The sequence below is a fragment of the Lactuca sativa genome, chromosome 3, assembly GCF_002870075.4.
Source record: "Lactuca sativa cultivar Salinas chromosome 3, Lsat_Salinas_v11, whole genome shotgun sequence".
Lineage (NCBI taxonomy): Eukaryota > Viridiplantae > Streptophyta > Magnoliopsida > Asterales > Asteraceae > Lactuca > Lactuca sativa.
The window spans coordinates 187810855-187838112 of NC_056625.2; the positions used below are offsets into that span (position 1 = coordinate 187810855).

At 42.4% G+C, this 27258-nt stretch overlaps 1 pseudogene; it reads right to left on the minus strand.

Annotated features, from left to right (window-relative positions):
• Positions 1-14345: 14345 nt before the first annotated feature.
• LOC111895444 (5S ribosomal RNA) lies at positions 14346-14463 on the minus strand (annotated as a pseudogene).
• Positions 14464-27258: the final 12795 nt, after the last annotated feature.

Below are 27258 nucleotides of genomic sequence, written 5' to 3' on the forward strand. Positions count from 1 at the left end.
AATGTTAAGTTATATAGTATGCTGCTATTAATAGTTTTATGTCAAGATAAAACTGGATATGTTATATGTTGTTATTATTAGTTTTATGTCAAGATAAAACTAGAAACGTTATATGTTGTTATTATTGGTTTTAGGTCAAGATAAAACCTGGTTTTACTTCAAGATATAGCTGTTATACTGCTTAAATATTATGAAGTTAGGAGTAATGTTTAAAAGCATAGTCTAGTAACTTAGGGTTTTAGACATGAAGATGCTTTCGTTTTAGAGCTATAGGAAGCCATCAAAGTCTGCATGAGTAATTGTATTCATTAACTAAGATTGGGGATCTTAGCGGAAATCCTCTGAACTGTAACCGTTAATCCCATGTGAGCGAGGAAGTCGTGTATAATTAGTATATGAGCTGACCACCCCACTTGTGACTGTTAGCGTACAATGTTGTTTCTCATGGTAAATCATGAGTGTGTTCTATCAGAGGTATTATGTCATAGAAGCAGTTACAGGCTCATGGTAGCAAATTGTTAGAAACATTATATATTTTCGTATACAAGTATTAATGTTAAGTATAAGTTTTCCCCTACTTATACCTTAAGATTAAGAAATGTTTATGTATAACACTTAATTGATTAGTATACTATTATACACAATATAAATACTAAATGTTGGAGAGTCTAAATGATACTTTCAAAACTATACTTTTGAATGTGTGAAAATGTATTATTTTATGGAGTCAAAACCTGTGGACTCACCAACTTTATGTTGACGTATTTTTAAAATGCATGTGTTTTCAGGAACTTGAAAAGCTTGTATGTATTCGAACATGAGAAGTTTTACTATTATCTTCCTGTTTATTAAGAAGTATGCCATAGTCGGATATTATGTAATAAATACTAGGAAAACAATAATGTAACTTTCAATAATCAATAAAGGTATGTATTTTCTTTAGTATTTTTCAATGTATGTTATATAACTATGATATGAAAAATGACGTTACACTACCCGGTGTTTCCGCCGACGACCGGGGTGTGACAGATTGGTATCAGAGCTATTAACTATAGTGAACTGGTACTTTCTTAGGAAAGCACGTCTATAGTATTAGGACTTACTATATTAGGTTTAGATATATCCCTTAGCCTATAAGTAAAAAGTTTTATTAATTATTCTACTGAAGGGCTACTTACGGGAGCGGTGACAAGGATAGACATGTCGAATTGGGTTTCTGGATTTCAGAACGGCTATATGCTAAAATGATCCTGCCCTTTCGACAGTCATGTCTGGCCGGAGCCTTATCAGATAGACTTGAAGTAACAAACAATAGTAAAAGCGTGAATACAATAAATAATAATATAGAGTCATATATAAAGACTCAGACCCGCGATGAGAATACACCTTAATACTCGAAATGTTTTTGATCTCACGGATTTAGATCAAATGTTCCAACTAAAGTTTATATGTGCATAGATCCTATCACAACTAGGTGTAGGTGCGCAACTACATTTTATTATGATCAGATCATATGAACTATTTTATTTGGGAGAAATATTTGATAGACTAAACTTTTGGAGATCCAAAATGTATAGGAATCCGACATGGAACATTCACGAGAATGGATAATCATCAAGGATATGGATGAAGAAGAGGAACTTTCATTCCCTATGATGGTAGGCGATCCTTACTACCCTGTAACTCCAACCACCTTTCATCCAATACCTTTTGAAGATGGAGCACCTTTACCCTCCAACGAATGGGAAGAGAGTGAACCAATGGAAGAAAGCAAATCCTTGGAGGAGACAAAGTAGGTGGCATCATCTCTACCACCACTGAACACTCTTTACCGTAAAGTTCTAGTAAGAGTAAAAATGAAACGCACTGTATGTAAATCTATACCGATATGGAAAAAATTTCAGGAAGTCATAGAGTTCAAGATGAACCTACACGGATCGCACAAACAATTGATAAATGGGTGGCGGAAGAAAAAGCTGCCAAGATTTATGAGACCGGTCAGTCATCTCGACACATCTCCCACATTCTTTTGAAGATAACACTTTATCTCAATTGTTTGAGAAAAGTGTGAAAATTGAAGATAAGATGGAAATTGTTAAAGGGAGGGCTACTCATCTCTCTGGAAGAGTGCGAAGGCTAGAAGGACAAAGGACACGAGATCAGTAATCGGTGATGGATGTCCATCATCGTATAAATTTTGCTTATAATGACATGATTACTCACGATGCCAGGATTGCAGAGTTAGAGCTCTACAATCAAAACTCAAGAAATGAAGAACGCACGGGAAGTCTTGAGCAGAGAACTCAAGCATTTGAAGAGCAAGTGGTTAATGTCATTGATGTGTTGGGTCATCACTTAGGTTTATGGTAGATAAGCTACAACTAGTGGTTATGTAAATAGAGAAAATCAGACTAGTTAAGGAGAAAAGAGGAAAGTTTATTGCAAGGATGTAGAAAACCTTGCAAATTTTTCAATGTTTATAGAAACTTTTCTCTTATAAACCTAAATAAACTGATGTAACCACTGGTAATAATATGAAGCATACGTTACAGTAATCATTATGTTGTTTATTAGGTTTTACGCTGTGAATAATAACTAGAGTATTTAGTACTCGTGTATTAAATGATCAACAAAACTCATAAAAATTCTTATTATTTATAATACGAACTAAAACAAAATGCCTATAAGGAGTAATCGGCTAAACCCTAACCGACCATCAGCACCACAACAACAACAACCACAACCACCACCAGAAATAAACCCCTCAATAAGTACAGTACAACTTGAAGAAATCATAGCTCAAAGAATTGTTGCGGCTCTATCTAATGTCACAAGAGATGGAGTTAGAAATAAAGGCTATGTAGGGACCGCTAGAACATGTACCTACAAAGACTTTATGAATTGCAGGCCAAGAATCTTTCATGGAAATGAAGGGGTAGTGAATTTGACAAGGTGGATAGAAAAGACAAAATCCATCTTTCAAATAAGCTTTTGTCCAGATGATTGTAAAGTACGATTTGCAGCATGTACTTTCGCTGACGCAACACTTACATGGTGGAATATCCATGTGAATACAATGGGAATTGATACTGCAAATTCCATGAAATGGGAGGAGCTAAAAATGATGCTAGTAGAGGAGTATTGTCCTAGGGAGGAGATACATAAACTGGAACAAGAACTGTGGACCCTAACCATGAAGGGTTCAGAGATAAAAGCTTATACCGCTAGATTTAATGATCTTGCTGTAATGTGTCTAGCACTTGTAACCCCTGAATATAAAAAGATTGAGTGATATATCTGGGGTTTAGCATCGCAAATCAAAGGCATGGTGATCGCATCAAAGCCTACGACTTATGACAGCACCAAGAGGATAGCTCATCAGCTAACCCTCACAGAGATCCAAGGAATAGAAGTGGTCTCAAAGGCTGAGTCTCCCAAATCTAGAACAAACAAGCATAATTTTAATAAGAAGAATCCCAAACAATCATCTGAGAAAAGACAAGAAGTGGAAACCAACTATGCAGCCACAACAGCAGTACCTACTCAACCAAAATCTTCATCGTGCAATCAGTGCAACCGTCATCATCCAGGTGACTGTTTTGTCTGCATGAAGTGCAAGAAAAAGGGAGCATACTGCTAGTTACTGCAGGAGCACAACACCTGCAACAGTCGATCAACAAACCAATAATGGGACAGGTCGCGGTGAAGGAAGAAAATGCTACGAGTATGGGGAGGTTGGACATATCAAGAAAGAATGTCCAAAGTTAAGGAGTCAAGGAGGCATAGGACGTGGCAGGGCGTTTGTGATTGGAAGCAGAGAGGCTATCCAGGACCCTTCAGTCATATCTGGTATGTTTCTTATAGATAATTTATATTCTTCTATACTCTTTGAAACTGGAGCAGATCGAAGTTTTATAACTCCGACATTTAGAAAATTGTTAAGTCATAAGTCTAGCATATTAAAAGAAATCTATCAAGTAGAAATCGCTAACGGTCAAACTGAGAAAACACATGAAATTCTAGAAAACTGTCTGTTAACTCTTAATAACTACCTTTTTCACGTCAACCTCATGCCAATGCCTATCGGTAGTTTTGATGTCATAATTGGCATGGATTGGTTATCTTCACACCGCGCCGAAATTCTATGTCATGAGAAATCCATATGACTACCCTTACCAAATGGTGAAGCCCTGATTATCTATGGTGATAAGTCTGGGAAAAACCTCAAAGTCATTTCTTGTACCAAGACACAGAAATATCTACATAAGAAATGTAGCGCATTCTTATCCCACATTGTAGATAATAGAAGAAAGATAAAAGAAATCAACGACATACCTCAAGTATGTGATTTCCTGACGTATTTCCAGAAGACCTACCTGGAATACCTCCCGTCCGACAAGTCGAGTTTCGAATCGACTTAATTCCAGGAGCAGCACCAGTAGCGAAATCTCCTTATGGGTTGGCTCCATCCGAAATGCAAGAATTATCTAGCCAACTACAAGAGCTTCTTGACAAAGGCTTTATCAGACCAAGTTTTTTCACCTTGGGGAGCACCAATCTTGTTTATCAAGAAGAAGGACGGATCCTTTCGAATGTGTATCGATTATCAGGAGCTGAACAAGCTAACGATCAAGAATCGTTATCCGCTTCCAAGAATTGATGATTTATTCGATCAACTGCAAGGATCTAGCTACTACTCAAGGATAGATCTTAGATCAGGATACCATCAACTCAGAGTACAAGAAGACGACATTCCAAAAACAACATTTAGAACTCGTTATGGTCATTATGAGTTCTTAGTTATGTCTTTTGGACTAACTAATTCCCCAGCAGTGTTTATGGATCTCATGAATCGTGTTTGCAAACCATACTTGGATAAATTCGTGATTGTATTTATCGATGATATATTGATATATTCACGAACCAAGGAAGAACATGGTCAACACCTGCAAATAATCTTGGAACTACCATGAAAAGAAAAGTTGTACGCTAAATTCTCCAAATGTGAGTTTTGGATTAGAGAAGTACAATTTTTAGGTCATGTAGTTAGCAACGAAGGGATTCATGTTGACCCATCCAAAGTTGAGGCAATCAGGAATTGAGAAGCACCAAAGACGCCAATCGAGGTGCGTCAATTCCTAGGACTTGCTGGCTATTACCGAAGATTCATAGAGAATTTCTCCAAAATAGCCAAGCCACTTACAACACTAATCCAGAAAAATACGAAGCCCAACTGGGAAGACAAACAAGAAGTTGCTTTTCAGAAACTGAAGAAAATGTCATGTAGTGCACCAATCCTAACCCTTCCAGAGGGGACATAAGATTTCGTCGTATACTGCGACGCATCAAATCAAGGATTGGGATGTGTGTTGATGCAAAGAGGAAAGGTTATCGCCTACACATCACGACAACTTAAGGTGCATGAGAATAATTACACTACCCATGATCTTGAATTGGGAGCTGTAGTTTTTGCACTAAAAATCTGGAGACATTACCTATACGGTACTAAGTGTACTATTTTTACCGACCGCAAGAGTCTCCAGCACATCTTCGACCAAAAAGATCTTAATATGAGACAATAAAGATGGGTCGAATTGTTGAATGATTACGAATGTGAGATTCGTTATCATCCTAGAAAGGCAAACGTGGTAGCGGATGCCTTGAGCCGGAAAGAATATATTAAACCCCGTCGGGTATGAGCATTAACCATAACTATCCATTCTAACCTTGCTGCACAAATTAGAGAAGCTAAAATTGAGGCTTTAAAGAAGATAACATCAAGAACGAAGCCTTGCGAGGAATGGAAAAGCAACTGATACAAAAAGATGACGGAACGTGACACTTTATGAACCGAATTTGGACGACGTGAACAAGGGTTTATTCATGACGTGAGGAGTCATTTTGCCAGATTTCGGAATCTAGAAGGTGTGACGAGGCTGCGAGGGGATAAAATCCAAACTCACGACATGAACAAGAAGTTTTTCACGACGTGAGGAGTCACATGGCCACCTTCCGAAGCTAGGGACGCAAATGGCAAGTCTACGGGGTGATCATGCAAGACTCACGATGTGAGCCTTATGAAACTTACGATGTGAGTTTCTAAAACCCTTTCTCTCCTTTGCTGAGGCCATTTTGCATCCCGAGCTCCGACGATCTCGCACGCTGACCGTTTTGCTTAGATAACATAAAATCACTCTACTAGGGTGAGTTTCACGGCCCCACTTTCTAATATTTCAGGGGAAAACGCATGCTAGTTATGAGATATATGATATTATTATGTCTATATGATAGTATATAGCTATGATAACCGGGATATGATTGTTCTAAATATAACATTTTGAATACATACAACTATTATTAACTTATCAGTATGTTAATTTACTAATGTAGATCTTGAGTTATACTTAGGATTCTATATATATATATATATATATATATATATATATATATATATATATATATATATATATATATATATATATGTTGAGTGCGATATAATACCGAAGTTATATTCGAATGTTCTAAATGTTAAGTTATATAGTATGTTGCTATTAATAGTTTTATGTAAAGATAAAACTGGATATGTTATATGTTGTTATTATTAGTTTTATGTCAAGATAAAACTTGGTATTGTTATTGATAGTTTTATGTCAAGATAAAACTAGACACGTTATATGTTGTTATTATTGGTTTTAGGTCAAGATAAAACCTGGATTAACTTCAAGATATAGCTGTTATACTGCTTAAATATTATGAAGTTAGGAGTAATGTTTAAAAGCATAGTCTAGTAACTTAGGATTTTAGACATGAAGATGCTTTTGTTGTTAGAGCTATAGGAAGCCGTCAAAGTCTACATGAGTAATTGTATTCATCAACTAAGATTGGGGATGTTAGCGGAAATCCTCTTAATTGTAACCGTTAATCCCGTGTGAGCGAGGAAGTCGTGTATAATTAGTATACAGGCTGACCACCCGACTTGTGACTGTTAGCTACAGTCAACCAAAAACAAGTGATGAACTATCCTTTTATTTGTTATTATTCCGGCATCGATGAAGCGTACAGTGTTGTTTCTCATGGTAAATCATGAGTGTGTTTGTTTCTCATGGTAAATCATGAGTGTGTTCTATCAGAGGTATTATGTCATAGCAGCGGTTACAGGCTCATGGTAGCAAATTGTTAGAAACATTATACCTTGTCGTATACAAGTATTAATGTTAAGTATAAGTTTTCCCCTACTTATACCTTAAGATTAAGAAATGTTTAGGTATAACACTTAATTGATAAGTATACTATTATACCTAATATACCTACTAAATGTTGGAGAGTCAAAATGATACTTTCAAGACTATACTTTTGAATGTTTGAAAATGTATTATTTTATGGAGTAAAAACCTGTGGACTCACCAACTTTATGTCGACGTATTTTTAAAATGCATGTGTTTTCAGGAACTTGAAAAGCTGGTATGTATTCGAACAGGAGAAGTTTTACTATTATCTTTCTGTTTATTAAGAAGTATGCCATAGTCGGATATTATGTAATAAATACTAGGAAAAGAATAATGTAACTTTCAATCACCAATAATGGTATGTATTTTATTTAGTATTTGTAACAACTCAAGTTTTCAAACAAAATTTGCATTTTTAAAACATAAATATTTCCATTAAAAACCAAGGCATAAACAGTTTAATTATTCAGTCAATACAATTATTCCAAACTCCCAAGATCATGAAACATTCTTCAGTGTGTATCGATCATGCCGGCGCCTTCCCACGGTCCTCGCTAGTACCTGGAACACATACATACATAACAACTGTAAGCATAAATGCTTAGTGAGTTCCCCAATATACAACTTACGCACATACGCCTTCCGGCCCGGACCATTTGGTCCACATAACATTGCCTTCCGGCCCGACCTTCCGGTCCATGTGTCTCAGGGGACTTCCGTCCCTGCTGGGTAAACCTTCCGGCCTTACCCACGCCGACCTTCCGGTCCATCACACATCATATCGCCTTCCGGCCCATAACATATTCGCCTTCCGGCCCATAACATACACAGCACATATAACATATAACATACCACATACAGCATACATATCACATATCATATCCAACCTTCCGGTCACACAGTCAAACCCTTCCGGGTACAGTATAGTGAGAAGACTCACCTCGTAAGTGCTGAAAGCTAGCAACTCCTGAAATCACTCGCGCACAAACCAATGAGCTACAACCCTCCTATAACATTATATAACTCATATCATCTAAGTGTGACTATCCCTAAGAAGTCAGACTTAGGTCAACTCTGGTCAACGGTCAACTCGACTGGACTCGGCGAGTACCATGGCGACTCGGCGAGTCTAGTCGTCCTCACAAAATCCTGAATATTCCCTTTCTACTCGTCGAGTATCCCTCTTGACTCGACGAGGTCCTCGTGGAAGAATCGCGGGGCCACCCCGACTCCACTCGCCGAGTCTGATGAACAACTCGGCGAGTCCCAGTAATTCTTCAAGCTACTCGCCGAGTCTGAAGAACAACTCGGCGAGTCCATGCCATGCAGACGAGTAACTGCTTCCTGAGATAGGTCTCGTCCCGAAGTACACATTCATGGGACCTTCTGGACCTCTAAAGGTCCTAATACAAGACTATAGTCGTGGGATAACAAGGCATTACTTCATTAAATCACTAAATGGGTTCTATAAACCCTAATTTCATAAATACATCAAAATAACAGATTTGGTCCGAGTATTACCTGAAAACGCACTCTCTGTGACCCCCAAATCTCAGGACTCAATCCTCCTTGATATTCCTTTAGCCAAATCCCTCTTCTTCTTGCCTAACCAATTCTTCCAAGTTCCAAAGCTTCCTCCCTTGCTCTAGGCCTCCACAGCGATTAGGGTTCCTCTCAATTGACCAAAAGACTGAAAATGACGGCCTAAGAGGCGTTAAATACGATCCAAACTGAACGGTTAGGGTTTCTGCTGAACAGCGTCGACTCGCCGAGTCCATATCTGGACTCGTCGAGTCCAGTCGCGGACCCGCGACCAAGTCCGCGATCCTACTCGGCGAGTCTAAGCTCCAACTCGCCGAGTCCCCTCTTAAATCACCCCAAAAACATAATTTTAATAATACCTGGGATTCCGGGCTGTTACAATTCTCCCCCACTTGGATTAGACTTCGCCCTCGAAGTCTCATTCTGCAAATAGTTCCGGATGCTGCTCCCGCATTTCGCGCTCCGGTTCCCAAGTCATTTCTGATCCTTTACGGTGTTGCCATTGAACCAACACCAGAGGTACTTCCTTGTTCCTCAGAACCTTGATCTTCCGATCCCTGATAGCCACTTGTCTCTCCGCGTAATTCAGGCTCGCATCCACCTGAATATCCTCCAATGGAACTACTGCCGACTCATCGGCTATGCACTTCCTCAACTGCGACACATGAAAAGTGTCATGGATCTGACCCAACTCCGCTGGCAACTCCAACCGATAGGCTACCCGACCTATCCTTGCAATCACACGAAATGGCCCAATATACCGGGGCCCCAACTTGCCTCTCTTCCTGAACCGAATCACTCCTTTCCAAGGAGAGACTTTCAGGAGAACGAAGTCGCCGACTTGAAATTCAAGCTCGGATCGGCGCCTGTCTGCATAACTCTTCTGTCGGCTCTGGGCAGTCAATAATCTTTGTCTCACTTGTTGAATCTGCTCTGTCGTCTGGAGTATGATCTCCGTGCTGCCCATCACTCTCTGTCCCACCTCTCCCCAGCAGATGGGAGTCCGACACCTCCTACCATACAACAGCTCGAAAGGCGGCATACCAATGCTCGAATGATGGCTGTTGTTGTAGGAAAACTCTGCCAATGGCAAATACGCATCCCAACTACCCCCGAAGTCTAACACACACGCTCGGAGCATGTCCTCCAGTGTCTGAATTGTCCGCTCGCTCTGACCGTCTGTCTGGGGATGGTATGCGGTACTAAAATGCAATTTAGTACCCAGCTCCTCATGAAATTTCTTCCAGAATCTGGAAGTAAAGCGCACATCACGGTCTGACACAATCGAGATCGGCACCCCGTGCCGAGATACCACCTCTCTCACGTATATCTCCGCCAATTTCTCCGCCGAAGAACTCTCACTGATGGCAAGGAAGTGTGCACTCTTTGTTAACCTATCCACGATCACCCAAATTGCGTCAACTCCCCTAGCAGTCCTCGGCAATTTGGTGATAAAATCCATAGTAATCTGTTCCCACTTCCACTCGGGGATCTCCAATGGCTGTAACTTGCCATGCGGTCTCTGGTGCTCAGCCTTAACCCTACGGCAGGTCAAGCACCTCTCAACGAACCATGCCACGTCCCTTTTCATACAGGGCCACCAATATTCCTTCTTTAAATCCAAATACATCTTTGTAGCACCAGGATGGATCGAGAATTTCGATCTATGAGCCTCTTCCATCAAGGTAGTATGCGTACCGCCTACGAACGGTACCCAAATCCGACCCTGAAACGTCATAAGGCCTCGACTATCCTTGACAAACTCTGAGATTAACCCCACAACCCGCTCTTTCTTCTGCATTTCTGGTCGCACGGCCTCCGCCTGGGCCCCACGAATGGCGTCCAATACTGGAGTCATCACAGTCAGTCTCAAGCATACGTCTCGCAATTGAGTGCTCTCCGCCCTGCGACTCAATGCATCGGCTACCACATTAGCCTTGCCTGGGTGGTACAGGATCTCACAATCATAATCCTTGACCACATCCAACCACCTCCTCTGACGCATATTTAGGTTGGGTTGATCCATCAAATACTTCAAACTCTTATGGTCCGTGTATATCGTACATCGAACCCCATACAAGTAGTGACGCCAAATCTTGAGAGCGAACACCACTGCCCCCAACTCTAAATCATGCGTGGGATATCTCGCCTCATGAGGCTTCAGCTGCCTCGACGCATAAGCTATCACATGACCCCTCTGCATTAACACTGCACCCAATCCCGAAATCGACGCGTCGCAATATACCACGAAATCTTCCATCCCTTCTGGAAGAGCTAAAACCGGGGCTTCGCACAATCCTTGGCGAAGTGTCTCAAAGGAGGTCTGCTGTTCGGGCCCCCATGAGAACGTAACACCCTTCCGGGTCAATCTGGTGAGTGGCACTGCGATCTTGGAGAAATCCTTGATAAATCTCCGATAATACCCTGCCAACCCAAGGAAACTTCTGATCTCAGAAGGTGACTTCGGCACCTCCCAACTCATCACCGCCTCAACCTTGGCCGGATCGACCAATATCCCTTTCTGATTAACCACATGTCCTAGAAACTGGACTTCCCGCAACCAGAAGTCACATTTGGAGAACTTTGCATAAAGTTTCTCCGACCTCAATACCTCAAGGACCTCCCTCAAATGCTCCTCATGCTGCTCTCTCGATCTCGAATACACCAGAATGTCGTCGATAAATACGATCACCGACCGATCCAACATCGGCCTGCATACCCTGTTCATGAGATCCATGAACACAGCCGGGGCATTGGTGAGTCCAAAAGGCATCACCACAAACTCATAATGTCCATATCGCGTCCTAAACGCTGTCTTCTGGACGTCTTCATCCCGAACTCTCACCTGATGGTATCCTGACCTCAGATCGATCTTGGAAAACCAAGATGCTCCCTGCAACTGATCGAATAAATCATCGATCCTCGGCAACGGGTAACGGTTCTTGACCGTTAGCTTGTTCAACTCCCGGTAATCAATGCACATCCGGTGTGAACCATCCTTCTTTTTGACGAACAGAATAGGTGCTCCCCATGGCGAGCTGCTCGGCCGAATGAATCCCTTTCCCAGCAACTCCTGGAGTTGCGAGGACAACTCTTGCATCTCTGGAGGTGCAAGACGATAGGGCACCTTGGCAATAGGCGCTGCCCCCGGAACCAGATCGATACTAAACTCTACTTGCCTCACAGGCGGTACTCCCGGCAACTCCTCGGGAAAGACATCTGAAAACTCGCGCACCACCGGAACTTCCTCAACTGACTTCGGTTTCTCAGAAACCTCCCGCGTATCCATCACATACGCCACGAAACCCTTACAGCCCTGACGTAGACACTGCCTCGCCCTAGCGGCCGAACAAAAAGCTGATCCCGAACGGGTACCCTCGCCGAATACCGAAAGAACTCCCCCACATGGGTCTCGTATAGTCACCAACTGACGCTCACAATCGATGACAGCGCCGAACCGGCTCAACCAGTCCATGCCCACGATGACACAGACATCCCCCATCGCGATAGGAATCAGGTCAATCGGAAATCCAACCCCGAAAATCTCTAGTACACATCCCCGAAGAACCTCCGTAGCACAAATCACCTTCTCGTCAGCTATAGAGACTCTCAAAGGTCGACTCAACGACTCACGACTAACGCCAATATGCTGACTAAAGGCCAAGGACACAAAGGACCTACTCGCACCCGAGTCAAATAACACTAAGGCAGGCACAGAGTTCACAAGGAAAGTACCTACGCGTATAATAACATAAGCATAACATATCGACATTAAAATAATTACATGAATTACAACATACCTGCCACAACATCGGGCGCAGCGCGGACCTCTTCCGCTGTCAGCTGAAAGGCTCTTCCCCGAGCCCTCGGGGCCTCGGCCTTCACCGGTCGAGTCGCAGGAACTCCGGCAGCAGGTGCAGATCCCTGAAGAAGCTGAGGGCACTCAGCCTTCCTATGGCCAGTCTGGTTGCAATGAAAGCAAACCGAAAATCCCTTGGGGCACTCCCTAGCAATATGCCCCTCCTTGCCACACTTGTAGCAAGCACCAGATCGACATACTCCATCATGACTCTTGCCGCACTTCCCGCAAGTGCGACCCTTCGAACCTCCTGTCCTCGAATCAGCGGACTTGGTCCGCTTGGCTGCCGGCTGGAACTGAGCCGGTCGCCGATCCACCCGCTGAGACTCGGCCTCCTCCCTAGCCTGGGTCTCCAACTCGATCTCACGCTTCCTGGAATTCGCCTGCAGCTCAGCAAAAGTATGGTAAGTGGAGTTTGACACAAACTCCCGAATATCCCTCCTCAAGACACCCAAGTATCGGCTCATCCGAGCCTGCTCTGAGGACACCAGCTCAGGGCAAAACATCGCCCTCTCATGAAACTTCCGTGTAATCACCGCAACAGAATCGGTACCCTGCTTGAGGGTTAAGAACTCCTGCACCAATCGTTCCCTCTCCACTGGGGGAACGTACTCATCCCTGAACATGGCAGTAAACCCCTCCCATGTCACCGCTGTAGTCTCTGCCAAAGTGAAATTCGCTGTCACGAACTTCCACCAGTCCTTCGCTCCCAGACGGAGCTGGTTCAAAGCGAACCGTACCCTCAGGTGCTCCGGGCATGAACAAGTATAGAAGCACCCCTCTATATCTGCGATCCACCTCATCGCAGCAATCGGATCCTGCGTCCCATCGAACTCTGGTGGCTTCGTGTTGCTGAACTCTCGGAACAGCAATGAATCACCCCCCTGTGGCCTAGCAGCGGCCACAGCTACGGTAGCTGCAGCGGTTGCAGCCTCAGTCAATGCGGCGTACCGCTCGTCGAACGTCTCCATCAGGGTGGTCTTGATAGACCCAAACATCTCCGGGATCTCAGCCCGGATCGCCGCCGCCACCTCCTCGTGGATCATCTGACGAATATCCTCGTCACTCACACCGCTCGTACTTGCCCCGTGCCGCGGTCTAACCATGATATCTCTGAAATACAACATAAAACTATCAGAGATTCTACCGAGTATAATCGTACTCGACACGCAACCCTACTCAGTCCCAGATATCCAGGGATTCTTACTTGGGCCTCCCACTGACCCGGTGTCCTCGGTAGTACGGGCCCAATACTACCGACCACACCGCATCAATGTTCATCCCAAGTCCTCCTCCCCAAACACCAGATAGTGAGTACTCTACTTATGATACGCTCTATCTACCCGCATACTAGCAAAGCATCACATACAGGCAACTTCCCTAGACTAAGGCATCACGAATCAGGCCACTCTAATCCTATCATGAATACCTAGTCTTCTAGCATGCATAACAATTCATATCTTATAATATTGTAAGGTATTTTGGGGATCTTTTACCGTTCGGGTGCTGACTGATCGTACACACTGCTTCTTTCTTGCTTACCACAAAACTCATTTACAAAAGTTTATGCCTTTATTTGAAAAGTTTCCTCAAATCCTCGGTTTGAGTTCAGTTACCCCCGAAGGTGCACCCGAATCCCTCAAACCAAGTCAAACCAAGGCTCTGATACCAATTGTAACATCCCCCTCTGGCACGTATCACAATATTGTCCGCTTTGGGCCACTCGGCACGAGGACTTCCCAGGGGGTCACCCATCCTGGTACTACTCCCGCCCGAGCACGCTTAACTGCAGAGTTCTAATGGGATCTGCTGCCCTCACAGCTTTAAAACGCGTTGTGATAGGGAAGGTATCCACACCCCTTATAAGGAATGTTTAGTTCTCCTTCCCAGCCGATGTGGGATCAGATCTAACCCACTTTCACCCCCCATTATAGGGTTCGACGTCCCTGTCGAACACATCGACCCGTGCCCTAGCTCTGATACCAATTGTAACAACTCAAGTTTTCAAACAAAATTTGCATTTTTAAAACATAAATATTTCCATTAAAAACCAAGGCATAAACAGTTTGGAATAATTGTATTGACTGAATAATTAAACTGTTTATGCCTTGGTTTTTAATGGAAATATTTATGTTTTAAAAATGCAAATTTTGTTTGAAAACTTGAGTTGTTACAGTATTGTTCAATGTATGTTATATAACTATGATACGAAAAATGACGTTACACTACCCGGTGTTTCCGCCGACGACCGGGGTGTGACAGTTTAACCCATTTCTTTTAATCCAATGGGTGCCTCAGTACTTGCTTTTGAACTTGAAGCTGGCCGTCGATATGGCTTTGACCTAACCGATCATTGTTTCATTAGTGCATCGCTTGGATTGGACTACTTCGCCGACATTCCCTTTTTGTTCTTAGGAGTTGGATTCTTGGCCTTGGGAGTTGAATTCTTTTTCTTCATGGCATTCCAGTTGTCATTGTTTGAATGTGGCCTCGAAGGGTTTCTTTTAAAGTATCTCCCTCTTGGTGTGTTTTGCCAGCCTTGTGCGTAGTAAGGAACATATGCACGATTAGGACAATTTCTAGCAATGTGTCTAGGTGTTCCACAGTTAAAGCAAGTCTTTTTCTTCACTATGAAGTTGTTTCTTCTTGCCCATAGTGGCGTGCCCTTGCCTTGTCTCTGATTGTTCCCACATGCACATTTGCAACAGGCACTCTGATTTGCTTGTTTTGGTGGCCTGTATTTACAAACAACAGGATGATCAGAAGTAATTGAGTTAGAAGCAGTAGGTTCAGAGTTCAAGGAGACATTGGTTTGTTCAATAGTGTTCTCCTTATTCTCATCTTCCGCTACTTTACCTGCACATGTAACAGAATCATTAGAACTCTTCACTTCAACACCCTCAGCTGGTCCGAGTTGTTCATTCTTAAATGAAGCTGTTGCAGGGGTTTGGCCAAACCGAGTAGGAATTTCTTCCTCATTTGTCTCAAGGGGTAGGTTATAGTTGTCATTAAAGGGAGGTGGTACACTATGATACCCTAACCCCTTAGTTTGATTATCTTTGAATGTTAATTGTTTTTCAATCATCGATGCAACTACCTCACTTGACACATCAAATTTCTTAAAGTTGAATACATAATCTTTATATTTTGCTTTTAATGCATCAAGTTCAGCAGTTACAACAACAAATATTTGTTCAAGACATTTAAAATCAATGCACTTGTCACTGTATTCTGCATGTGGCTTCCTGAAGTCCTTAGTTTTGGCCTCTAGTTGTTCTTTTAAGGGTTTCTGGCCTTTCCTAAGTTGATATCTATTGGTTTTCAGTTCCTCTATTTCTCTACGCATAATATTAATTCAAGTTTGAGAGCAAGAATTTTTAGTGACCAAAATTTTTGAAGAACTCATTGTTTAAAAATATGCTCTTTGACTTAAAACGTCAAAAGTTAACCTTAAAAGTCAAATTTAAAAGTCAAACTTAGAAGTCAAACCGAAAAGCTAAATTTGAAAATTTGAAAGTTAAACGAGAAGTCAAAGTTTAAAGTCAAAGGTCAAACTTGAAAAGTCAAAGTCAAAATTTGAGGTCAAAAGTCAAAAATTAAAAACTAAAATTTTTGGTTGAAAATGGATTTTAAATTTAAAAGAAATTGATTTTTGGGCTGAAAGTGACAATATAGCGAAAATAGGAACCGAGAAAGGAATCCTTTTGAATTAAATTTGGGAGGAGAAAACCATCTAGCAAGCTAGATCACTTGGAAAGGCTGAGGGTTGATGAACATGAGGACCCGGGTTTGATCCCTGACAACCCCAAAACTCCCACCTTTTTTTTGATGTGTATGCTGCGAGGACTCCTACTGCAGAGAACAAAGCGAGAACCGCTCCTAAGCGGTAAACTCTGAAGCCGGATACACGAGTCTGGCCGTACAATGAAGACCGCAAACCCCCGAGCCGTAAACGTCTGTGAACCATACACGTGCGAGGATGCTGAGCTATAAACCGAGGCCGAAAACTCTAAGGCTGTAAACTCACTTCGGGTCGTAAACCCTTCAAAGGATGTGAAGAAAAACGACGTTTTTCACACTTTTTGCTCCAAAAACTCGATCAAAAATCCGTTTCTATGAAAAACGCGAAGAACGAACCCCCTTATTTTTCAAAGATCTATCCAAAAACTTAAAAATCCTTCAAAAATAAGATCAAATATGCTCCAGATGTGACAAAATGATTGATACAATCATTGCTCTGATACTACTTGTAAGTCCCCTATCTGCTTGTGTATCAATCAAATCCGTTTGATGGTGCGGAATCCCAATCAAACGGATGATGCCGAATCAAATTAGAAAAGAAGGAGAAGAAGAAGAATATGAATATTGTTGAATTGATGACATGAATGAAGTTCCCTTACAAGGTTCACACACACTTATGCTCCTTTCTCTCACTTCTCTTATGTCCTCTACTCTTAGCCTTAAACCCACATGCACTCCTCACCCTATATATATATATATATATATATATATATATATATATATATATATATATATATATATATATATATATATATATATATATATATATATATATATATATATATATATGAGACATGGGCCGTGAACTATTTACGGCCGTAAACACAACCGTAAACACATATAACATTACAGAAAACTACAATTTCCTAGAAAAGCAAAGCATAAACCATACTTTTGACCCAACAATAACAATCCCTTTTTACAAAGGTCTTGTTGTTGTTGTTCTCGAAATTACTGGATTAGTATTCATTGGCATAGTTCTTGGAATTTGAGTTGTCAGGACTTTTCCCACAATTTTTGCATCACCACTAACATCTCCACTTGACTTCCCAGAAGCACCTTCGACTTTACTTACTCCAACCACCTTTCTGTCTCCCCCTTGCACCCCTGTAACAATAGGTGGGGCATCTATTGGAAGTAAGTTTAACAATTTCAAAACCGGAGCCAATTCAGACTGAATTCTTGACTCAAGCAGTCAAAACTTCTGAGTTAAAAACTCAGAAGTAAATAGAGAAGAACTTGAACTCAACACCATAGTCTTCAATTAACCAAGAAAAGCATCAATATTGCCAAAATGTTTCGTTTCCAACTCAGCATGTGCATCCCTCTTCGGAAGCATATAACTGTAAGATTGAGCTATTTTAGTTACAGCCCCAACAATAATACCCACCTTGTCAAGAATTGAAAAGTAGTGATTTGTCACTTCCTGTAATTCCTTCCCCATGTCTGACCGTAACTCTTCAAGCTTTCGATTTACGTCTTCTCGAACAGTTTTGACATCCTGAACAAACAAAACATGCCGTTGTTTGGAAACTGTTTTTAATTCTTCTAGTGCACGATTGAATGTTTCAGATTGAGCCTTGACCCGTAAATCATTGGTTTTGTCAGACTGATCAATCTTGTTGAGAAGATGAAGCTCTTGGGCTTTCAACATAACATCCACTTCAATACCCGAAATTGAATGTTTCTCCCTGCATCAGCTTGAAGTTACAGTAGAGAATTGAGCTTGCGATTTAAAATCTTGAATTGTTTCCTAGAGATGAGCATGTTATCAGGAATGTTTTCCTCTTCAGGATTAAATTCTATGTCAGCAAAAGAAGCAACAAACACACCATCATCAGTTTCATCATCAAGAACTGTTCTGGGTTCTTCAGTAGATTGTGATAGGAATAAGGAAGTAATGGGTTGGTGCATAATTGTATCAAAATTAGGAGAATGAGTAGAAGTAGGAATATGTGATGTATTAGGAACAAGAAAGGGTGGTAATGAAACTGAAGTATCAAGATTTAAGGTTTCTTGTGTCGAAACTCCATCACCCTTGTTGACATTTGCACCCGTATCAGATACGTTTGTAGTTATGCCTGAGGTGTGAACCGAATAATTAAATGATTAAGTATGCGAAACCTCGGGTGGTATGACCGTTTTCTGCTCAGGAGTCAAAATCTTTGGTTGTTCACCGTGATTGATGGTTGTCTACTTGATAAGTGCTCACATTGCCATCAAGATTTCATGTCGCCTCGAAAGTCGACTTGACGGGAGAATCCCTCACACATGAAGAGTTTCCCTTTGGATAATTTTGTTGTGCTGAGTCAGGTACCACTTCATCAATCCGTTGAAGCTTCATGTAGAACTAACTTTTGTTGCTTCTTTGGTCTCCTTTGTTTCTTCGAAATATGCTCGGACATGTCTTCAACACACCTTTTCTTTGAAGCTGGAGACACTGGTGTAGGAATTTTGTGAATCACCATGCATGTACTATGTCACACCCCAAAACCAAGTACGGCGGAAACGTTCTGGGGCGGAGGACGTAATGTAAAGTATCACAACATAGTAAATGTAAATAAGCAAACAACATCATCCATTGCATTAAATATATATAATTTTAATACAAGCGTGTTCTGTACAGTTTTAGACACCAAAAATATAAGGTAAATCAAAATAATAACATGATGAGTCTTGAATGCGCTCCATCTTCTAAAAAGTTGGCATCGGTACCTGTCTACTGACGACCTGAGAATACAAGTTATTTTGAAAGAGTTTATCAACATTAAGCTGGTGAGTTCATAAGTATTTTAGTGTCGGTGTTTGTTATAAAAAACGTTTGAACGTGTCTCAAGTATAAGTTTGTAAAATGTATGTAAGTGTTGGTAAAAGTTTGAATCTCTCAGAAAAACCTATATTTTCTACTAAAGTAGCCTTCTACCAAGGCTTAACTGTTTTGTATGTTCGTTTGTTGTAAAAGTGTGTAATTTCCCAAGTGCAACTATGTTCTAACAAAATATAGTTTGTACATTAAAGTTCAAGTTAGCTTATCACTAAAAATATGTAATGGGTAAATCATTGTAGTACTGTAGCTTAGTTTTATAGTAACTACTGCTGTACTAACTACCTTAAACCGAATTTATATTAAGGTAAAATGTGATAATTGCACCATGCTATCGACTGGTAACAACGACATACGAATGGTCGTAATAACGGAATGACGTTTGGCACCCGCAGATCTGCAGGTCCGGCTGTAGCTAGCAGCAAGGTGTAGGATAGTCAATCCAGTATAGATCTATACGCAAACTCATGCTCTCCCTCCAAGAGAATTCTGGCTACAACTCGGGCCATGACATTTAAGGCATGCTCCGATACAGTGGATCACAATTGTTAACGTATTAATGTAAGGGTAATGTTTCTCGTTCTAGTATAGTTGTATATGTTCTCTTCCTAGTATATAGTTGTATATGTTCTCATAGTATAGTTGTATATGGACTCATGAATGAACTGACTCATTGATCTAGCAGTTGTAATTGTATGATCCTGTGTTACCCCGATGGTAACTTACTAATGGTGTGTCTAGTACGTATGAATATGGAAGTACTTTTATGTCTATATATGTATATTTGATATATAATTAATATTGAAACGACCTTCGGATGGTCACCCGAAATCCCACCAGACCACATCCAAATCGAGAAAAAGGAAATAGGGCGGATAGCCTTCCTAAGTCCTTTAAACATTATTTATACATCAATACATATATGGGCATGCAATTTATAATATAAAAGCATAAATAAGTTTTTATAAGACATTTGAAACATAAGTATTATTTTAAGAAAAGATCGACTTGATGTCAATCTATAAAACAATTTGAAGGCATAGGTTTGATAAAACAGTTTAAGTATAAGGAACATTTGTTTGAATCACAGTTGTAAATAAGTTTGAAAAGTAAAAGGGTTTGTAAAACATTTTGAAGTAAAACAGTTTGAACCGTGATAAAATCACTGGTTTCCCTAGTTATTAATCACATGTGATTAATGCAATCACATGTGATTGAAGCTATAACTATAAGTATTTAACTTGTATTCCCCCTCCATAAGTATTTAAAACATTTAAAATCATTTCAAAGGTTGATTAAAGGGGTATGAACTCACTTGAATGTTTGAAGATAGCGAGATGGAAAACCAGACATAGTTTCGTCTTGAGAAACGGATTTTTCTCGGGATTCTCGGGAATCTCGGGAGTAAAATCGACCCTCGGGACTTGAGCAAAAAGACCAGAGCTTCGGGGTAGTGCGGGCACGGAAAACGAGGCAAGATTGTGAGAGAAAGGAGAGAAATGGGGTAAATTTCCGGGAACCCTCGCATTTCTATTTATAGGGGGTCTGAGAAGCCTCGTACGCGAGGCGTACGCTCATACGCAGCGCGTACGCGTACGTCATGCATGAGCGAGTCCTCGACTGCCTCGGCTTCGGATGGGACGGATCGGGTGGGGCGGGTCGGATGGGGCGGGTCGGATGCTTCGCATAGGGGCGACGTGGATGATCCAAGGCCCTTGATTCGAGTACGCGGGGCGTACGAGGGTACGCAGGGCGTACTCCGGTCCTATCTGCTGACTCCCCTTCGGATATTACCAAGAATTTATATTTAAATTTATATTTATTTTAAATAAACTTCTAAAATTCATATCTCCTTCATACGAAATCCGTTTTCGACGTTCTTTATATCCACGCGTAGGTGAGACTACGCTCTACAACTTTCGTTTAGACTCCATAGGCAAATTCCGAAATTATTTTTATTATTTAATTATAAAATGACATGATTAAGGAATTTCTTTAAAAAATCATAACTTCTTTATCCGACGTCGGTTTTTGCCAGACTTTTCACCGCTGAAATACCATTGTCGAGACCTTCGATTCTCGTTTAGGTCATTCCGGCCAAAAGTCGCTCGATCTCCGATTCGAGTTTTTAGCTGTCTACTGCTATACCCGAATCTTGGAAAAATCATAACTTCCTCATCCGAAGTCAAATTTGGACGTTCTTTTTATGTACGCTCACGGTTTGAGGTTATCTATAACTTTCATTTAGATACTTAAGGCTAAAACTATTTTATTGAAACTTCGCGTTTTTCGTTTAGTCGGTGTTGCCGGTTTTGCCGGGAATCTTCGGTTGGTCATAACTTCTTCTTTATAACTCCGATTTTAGGGTTCTCTATATGTACGAAAACCTTGATACGATTCCTACTACTTTATTTAACCCAAATAAGATTTTAGGAAAGTTATATTTTGACCTAGATTTGATTGGTTTTACATTACATTGTCTCGAAATATCGGGTTGTCACATCATCCCCCCGTTAGAAGGAATTTCGTCCCGAAATTAGAATTTAAGCAAGTAAGAAATTACAAATAACTAAGCAAAAAGGTGAGGGTATTTCAGTTTCATCTGATCCTCACGTTCCCAAGTGAATTCCGGTCCTCGCTTGGCGTTCCAGCGAACCTTCACGATAGGGATACGACTTTGCTTTGTCTGCTTGACCTCACGGTCCATGATCTCTACAGGTTCTTCCACGAAGTTGAGGCTCTCGTTGATCTCGATCTCGTCGAGTGGGATTACAAGAGTCTCGTCGGATAGACACTTTTTCAAGTTAGATACATGGAATGTAGAATGTACGTTACAAAGTGCGTCTGGTAGGTCGAGTTTGTAAGCTACGGGGCCGACTCTTGCAAGAATCTCGAAAGGCCCTATGTACCTCGGATTAAGCTTCCCACGCTTGCCAAAGCGTATCAAGCCCTTCCAGGGTGAGACTTTAAGAAGGACTCGGTCTCCGACCTGAAATTCCAAAGGTTTTCTTCGTTTATCAGCGTAGCTCTTCTGTCGGTCTCTAGAGGCTTTCAATCGTTCACGGATCTGAACGATTTTATCTGTCGTTTCCCGAATGATCTCCGGACCGGTGAGAGTACTGTCGGAAGCTTGCCCCCTGGCTAATTGGGTATCACCCATCTCAGCCCAGCACAGAGGGGATCTGCACTTTCGGCCGTAGAGAGCTTCAAATGGAGCAGCCTTGATGCTCGTGTGATAACTGTTATTATAGGAAAACTCGACAAGGGGTAAATGAGTATCCCATGCCTTCCCAAAGTCAATCACGCAGGTTCGCAACATATCTTCCAGTGATTGGATGGTCCTCTCACTCTGTCCATCGGTCTGAGGATGGTAGGTTGTGCTCATGTCCAACCTTGTTCCTAGGGAATGTTGTAGTGATTGCCAAAATCTTGAGGTGAACCTACTATCTCTATCGGAGATAGGTACACCATGTAGCCGTACGATTTCCCTAATATATGTTCTCGTAAGTTTCTCCATCTTGTCGGTTTCTTTGATAGGCAGGAAGTGTGCAGACTTGGTCAATCTATCAACGATGACCCATATGGTGTCAAGTCCACCCGTTGTCTTGGGTAGCTTGGTTATGAAATCCATAGTGATCCGCTCCCACTTCCATTCCGGGATCTCTGGTTGTTGCAATAAACCAGAGGGCTTCTGGTACTCGACCTTAACCTTTGCGCAAGGCATTTACTTACGAAGGTAACAATCTCTGCTTTCATATTAGGCCACCAGTATAGCTTTTTAAGATCTAGATACATCTTATCTGAACCTGGGTGGACGGAATACCGAGTGTTGTGCGCCTCGGTCATGACCAAGTCTCGGAAACCACCGTGTTTCGGTGTCCAGATCCGGTTCATGAAATATAAGGCTCCGTCACCCTTGGCTTCTAAATTCTTGTCCATTCCTCTAAGGGATTCATTCGTCACATTTTCAGGTTTCATGGCTTCAAGTTGAGCCCCCTGAATTTGTTTAGACAAGTGTGAATGGATGGTTATTGACAATGACTTGACTTTGCAACCAGAATATTCCTTCCAACTTAGGGCGTCTGCTACTACGTTGGCTTTACCCGGATGATAACGAATATCGCATTCGTAATCACTGAGTAGCTCGACCCACCGTCGTTGTCTCATGTTGAGCTCCTTTTGATCGAAAATGTGTTGTAAACTCTTGTGATCGGTAAAGATAGTGCTCTTCGTTCCATACAAGTAATGTCTCCAGATCTTCAGAGCAAACACTACTGCTCCTAGTTCAAGATCGTGGGTCGTGTAGTTAACCTCGTGTGTCTTCAACTGCCTCGAGGCGTAGGCGATGACCTTACCTCGCTGCATCAGAACACATCCGACCCCTTGATTTGATGCATCGCAATAGACTACGAAGTCTTCTATTCCTTCGGGAAGGGATAGTATTGGCGCAGTGCACAAGGCTCTCTTGAGCGTTTGGAACGCTCTCTCTTGTTTCTCTTCCCAGTCAAAGGCCACGCCTTTCTAAGTTAGGGTTGTAAGAGGTTTCGCTATTCGATAGAAGTTCTGAATGAATCTGCGGTAGTACCAGCGAGACCTAGAAATTGATGAATTTCTGTAGGCGTCTTAGGTGCTAACCAGTTCTCAATGGCTTTAATTTTGTATGGGTCCACGTGGATTCCCTCTTCGCTTACCACGTGTCCTAAGAATTCGACTCTCCGGATCCAAAATTCACATTTCGAGAACTTCTCATAAAGCTTCTCTTTTCGTAAAGTCTCTAGAACTTGTCGCAGGTGATCGCCATGCTCTTTCTTACTTTGGGAGTAGATCAGGATGTCGTCAATGAAAACGATGACGAACTGATCCAAGTAAGGTCGGCATACTCTATTCATCAGATCCATGAAGACTGCGGGCGCATTGGTCAATCCGAATGGCATCACCACGAACTCGTAATGTCCGTAACATGTTCGGAAGGCTATCTTCGGCACATCCTCCTCTAGCACTCGTAATTGGTGATATCCGGATCTCAGATCAATCTTAGAAAAATAGTTCGCCCCTTGCAGTTGGTCGAATAGATCATCTATGCGGGGCAGAGGGTAACGATTCTTGACCGTCAGTTTGTTGAGTTCTCTGTAGTCAATACACATATGGAATGATCCGTCTTTCTTCTTAACGAACAAGACCGGTGCTCCCCAAGGTGAGAAACTTGGTCTTATAAAGCCCTTGCTGAGCAGTTCGTTAAGTTGACCAGAGAGTTCCTGCATCTCAGCTGGTGCTAAACGGTAGGGCGACTTGGCTACTGGGGTAGCTCCTGGGACTAAGTCGATTCTGAACTCGACCTGTCGTTGCGGAGGTAACCCGGGTAGTTCTTCTGGGAAAATGTCGGGGAAGTCGCTCACTACTGGGATGTTCTTTAGTTCTTTCGTTTCGAGGCTCGTGTTGACGACGTGAGCAAGGAATGTATGGTATTCCTTATGCAGATACTTTTGTGCTTGAATACTTGATATGATGCGAAGACTTGCACCGGGTTTGTCGCCGTGGACTATAAGAGTTTCGTTAGACGGAAGGTTTAGACGGACTGCTTTCTCGTAGCAAATGATGTCGGCGCGATGAAGGCTTAACCAATCCATGCCAATGATAACGTCGAAACTTTTTATTGATACTGGCATGAGGTCGATTGGGAATGAATGGTTATCTAGAGTTAGGGTACAACCAAAGTATATGCTACTCGTACTTTCAGTTTTTCCATTAGCCATTTCTACTGTGAATAGTTCTTTGAGTGCGTGCGGTGGTTGATTAAGCATGCGAGCAAATTTATGGTTTACGAAGCTTTGCTCCGCTCCACTATCGAACAGAATGCATGCATAGGAGTTACCGAGGAGGAACGTACCAGTCACCACTGTCGGGTCAGCAACTGCTTCCCCATGGCCTATAGCTAGTACCCTTCCTGCTCCACCAACATTCTTTGCTTTGGGGCAGTCCCTCTTATAGTGGCCTGCTTCGCCACATCCATAGCAGGTCGGGCTCGCGCCAGAGCCAGGGACTTGGTTGATAGGTTGTGCCGGGAACTTACAGAAACGGACGGTGTGTCCTTTTCTGTTGCAGTTTGAGCACTGCATTTCACGGCAGGGGCCGTTGTGGTGGAAGCTGCATTTGCTGCACCTGGGCAAACTTCCAGCATACTGATGCACCGGGGCATTAGTAGCAGCAGCAGGGGTTATTGTGGCATGCATTGCCACAATTTGCTGCTTTTTGGCAGCCTGTTGCTTCTTCTTTTCATCCCAGAATTTCCGCTTAGTATCAGCGGGTTTGGAGGGTTCCGGGATGGCTAGGGTGGTTGTGGTTGCAGGGGTTTTGACTCCATGGTCAATGAGTCGTTGTGCCAATTGCTTGGCAATGTCTAAGGTAGCGGGGTTTGATGCTAGAACATTCCCCTGATACGGAGGCACTAGCCCCCATATGTACCTCTCGATCTTCTTCCCCTCGATGGAAACCATATTGGGGCAGAGGGCCACCAACTCGCTGAATCGGGCAGTGTAAGCGATCACATTGGTGCCCTTCATCGTCAGGTTCCAAAGTTCCTGCTCTAGTTTCTGGATTTCGCCCCTCGAGCAGTATTCCTCAGTCATGAGGCCTTTCATTGTTTCCCAGCCTATGTCGTTGGCTACGACGAGAGTTAGTGCCTTGACATGGCCGTTCCACCATGTCAGGGCCTTTCCTTCAAAGGTGCATGTGGCGTACTTGACTTTACTCGCCGCAGGGCATGAACAGATTTCGAAGACTGATTCAGTCTTTTCGAGCCATTGCGAGAGGGCAATGACTCCGCCGGTGCCATAGAAAGGCTTCGGTTTGCAATTTGTGAAATCCTTGTATGAGCACTCTCTCGAGCGCACAGGGGTTTCAACCGGGGTTGATTCTACAGGGGTTCCACCTCTGCTGGCATCTGAAGAGTGATACTGAGCCATGGCAGTTGCCACTGCTGCAGCTACGACAGCATTCAGGGCTGCAGTATCGATGACCGGAGGCGGAGGAGGTGCAGGGTTATTCCTGGGAGATTTGCGAGGAGGCATCTTTCAGCTATAAGTTTATAAAGATAAGAAAAATGGTAAGAATCAATTTGTAAGCAACGTGAGAGTGACACATGGACTAACTAACCATAGCCCAATAGTTGAATGTGTGCTTGAAATCACAATAAGAAATATTAGTAGGAAAGCACAAGTGTATAGATTTTTCCCACAGATTAGATAGATTTCAATAACACTGGTATTACTGATGTAATAAGTTCAGGGAAAATCGACCTAACAGTAGGTCTTACATCATACCATACAGAAAAGTTTGACAGTTCTTAGATTCCTAATTAGAGTACTGAAAGTTAGGAATATTTTACAGACAGGTGCTACTTAGAGCACAGATGTTTAAAGGCTATTCCTTAACCAAAAGACAGAGATGCACTAGACATCATCTAACGGCGATGGGAATTTCCCGGGCGAGCCCTGAGGTCGGACACCTGACGAAACACCTCTTGAAGGTGTCGATCCTGAGCCCTCTGACGAGCCCGAAGTTCCAAGATTTCAGCTCGTGAGGCAGCCAGCTGCTGCTGTAGGGTTTCATTGGTTCTCCGGGTCCGTTCCATGTCTTGTTCAAGACGGCGGATGCGGACTGTGTTGACACCTGAGTTGGCATCAATCTCCATGACCCGGTCGATGGCTGCTCGACCTTGCTCGACATTACGAGCTATTCTGTGGATAATGACAGGCAGAGCTCGGTCAGCAGAACCACCATCGCTGACGTTGTAAAAGCTTCGGTCCCCAAAGTATGGTAAGGGTTGACCCTGTTCATCACTCTAGCGATTCAAGTTGTTTGCCCACAAGGGAGTAGGACCTGGAAAAGCTGGTCGAGGGTTGTTGTTCGGGGCTTGACCTACAAGCGGTAGGTTGTTGACTTTAGGCTCGGAGTCGGATCCATCAGAAAATCCTTCTGCGAGGTGATCATCCAAAGGGATTGGATGC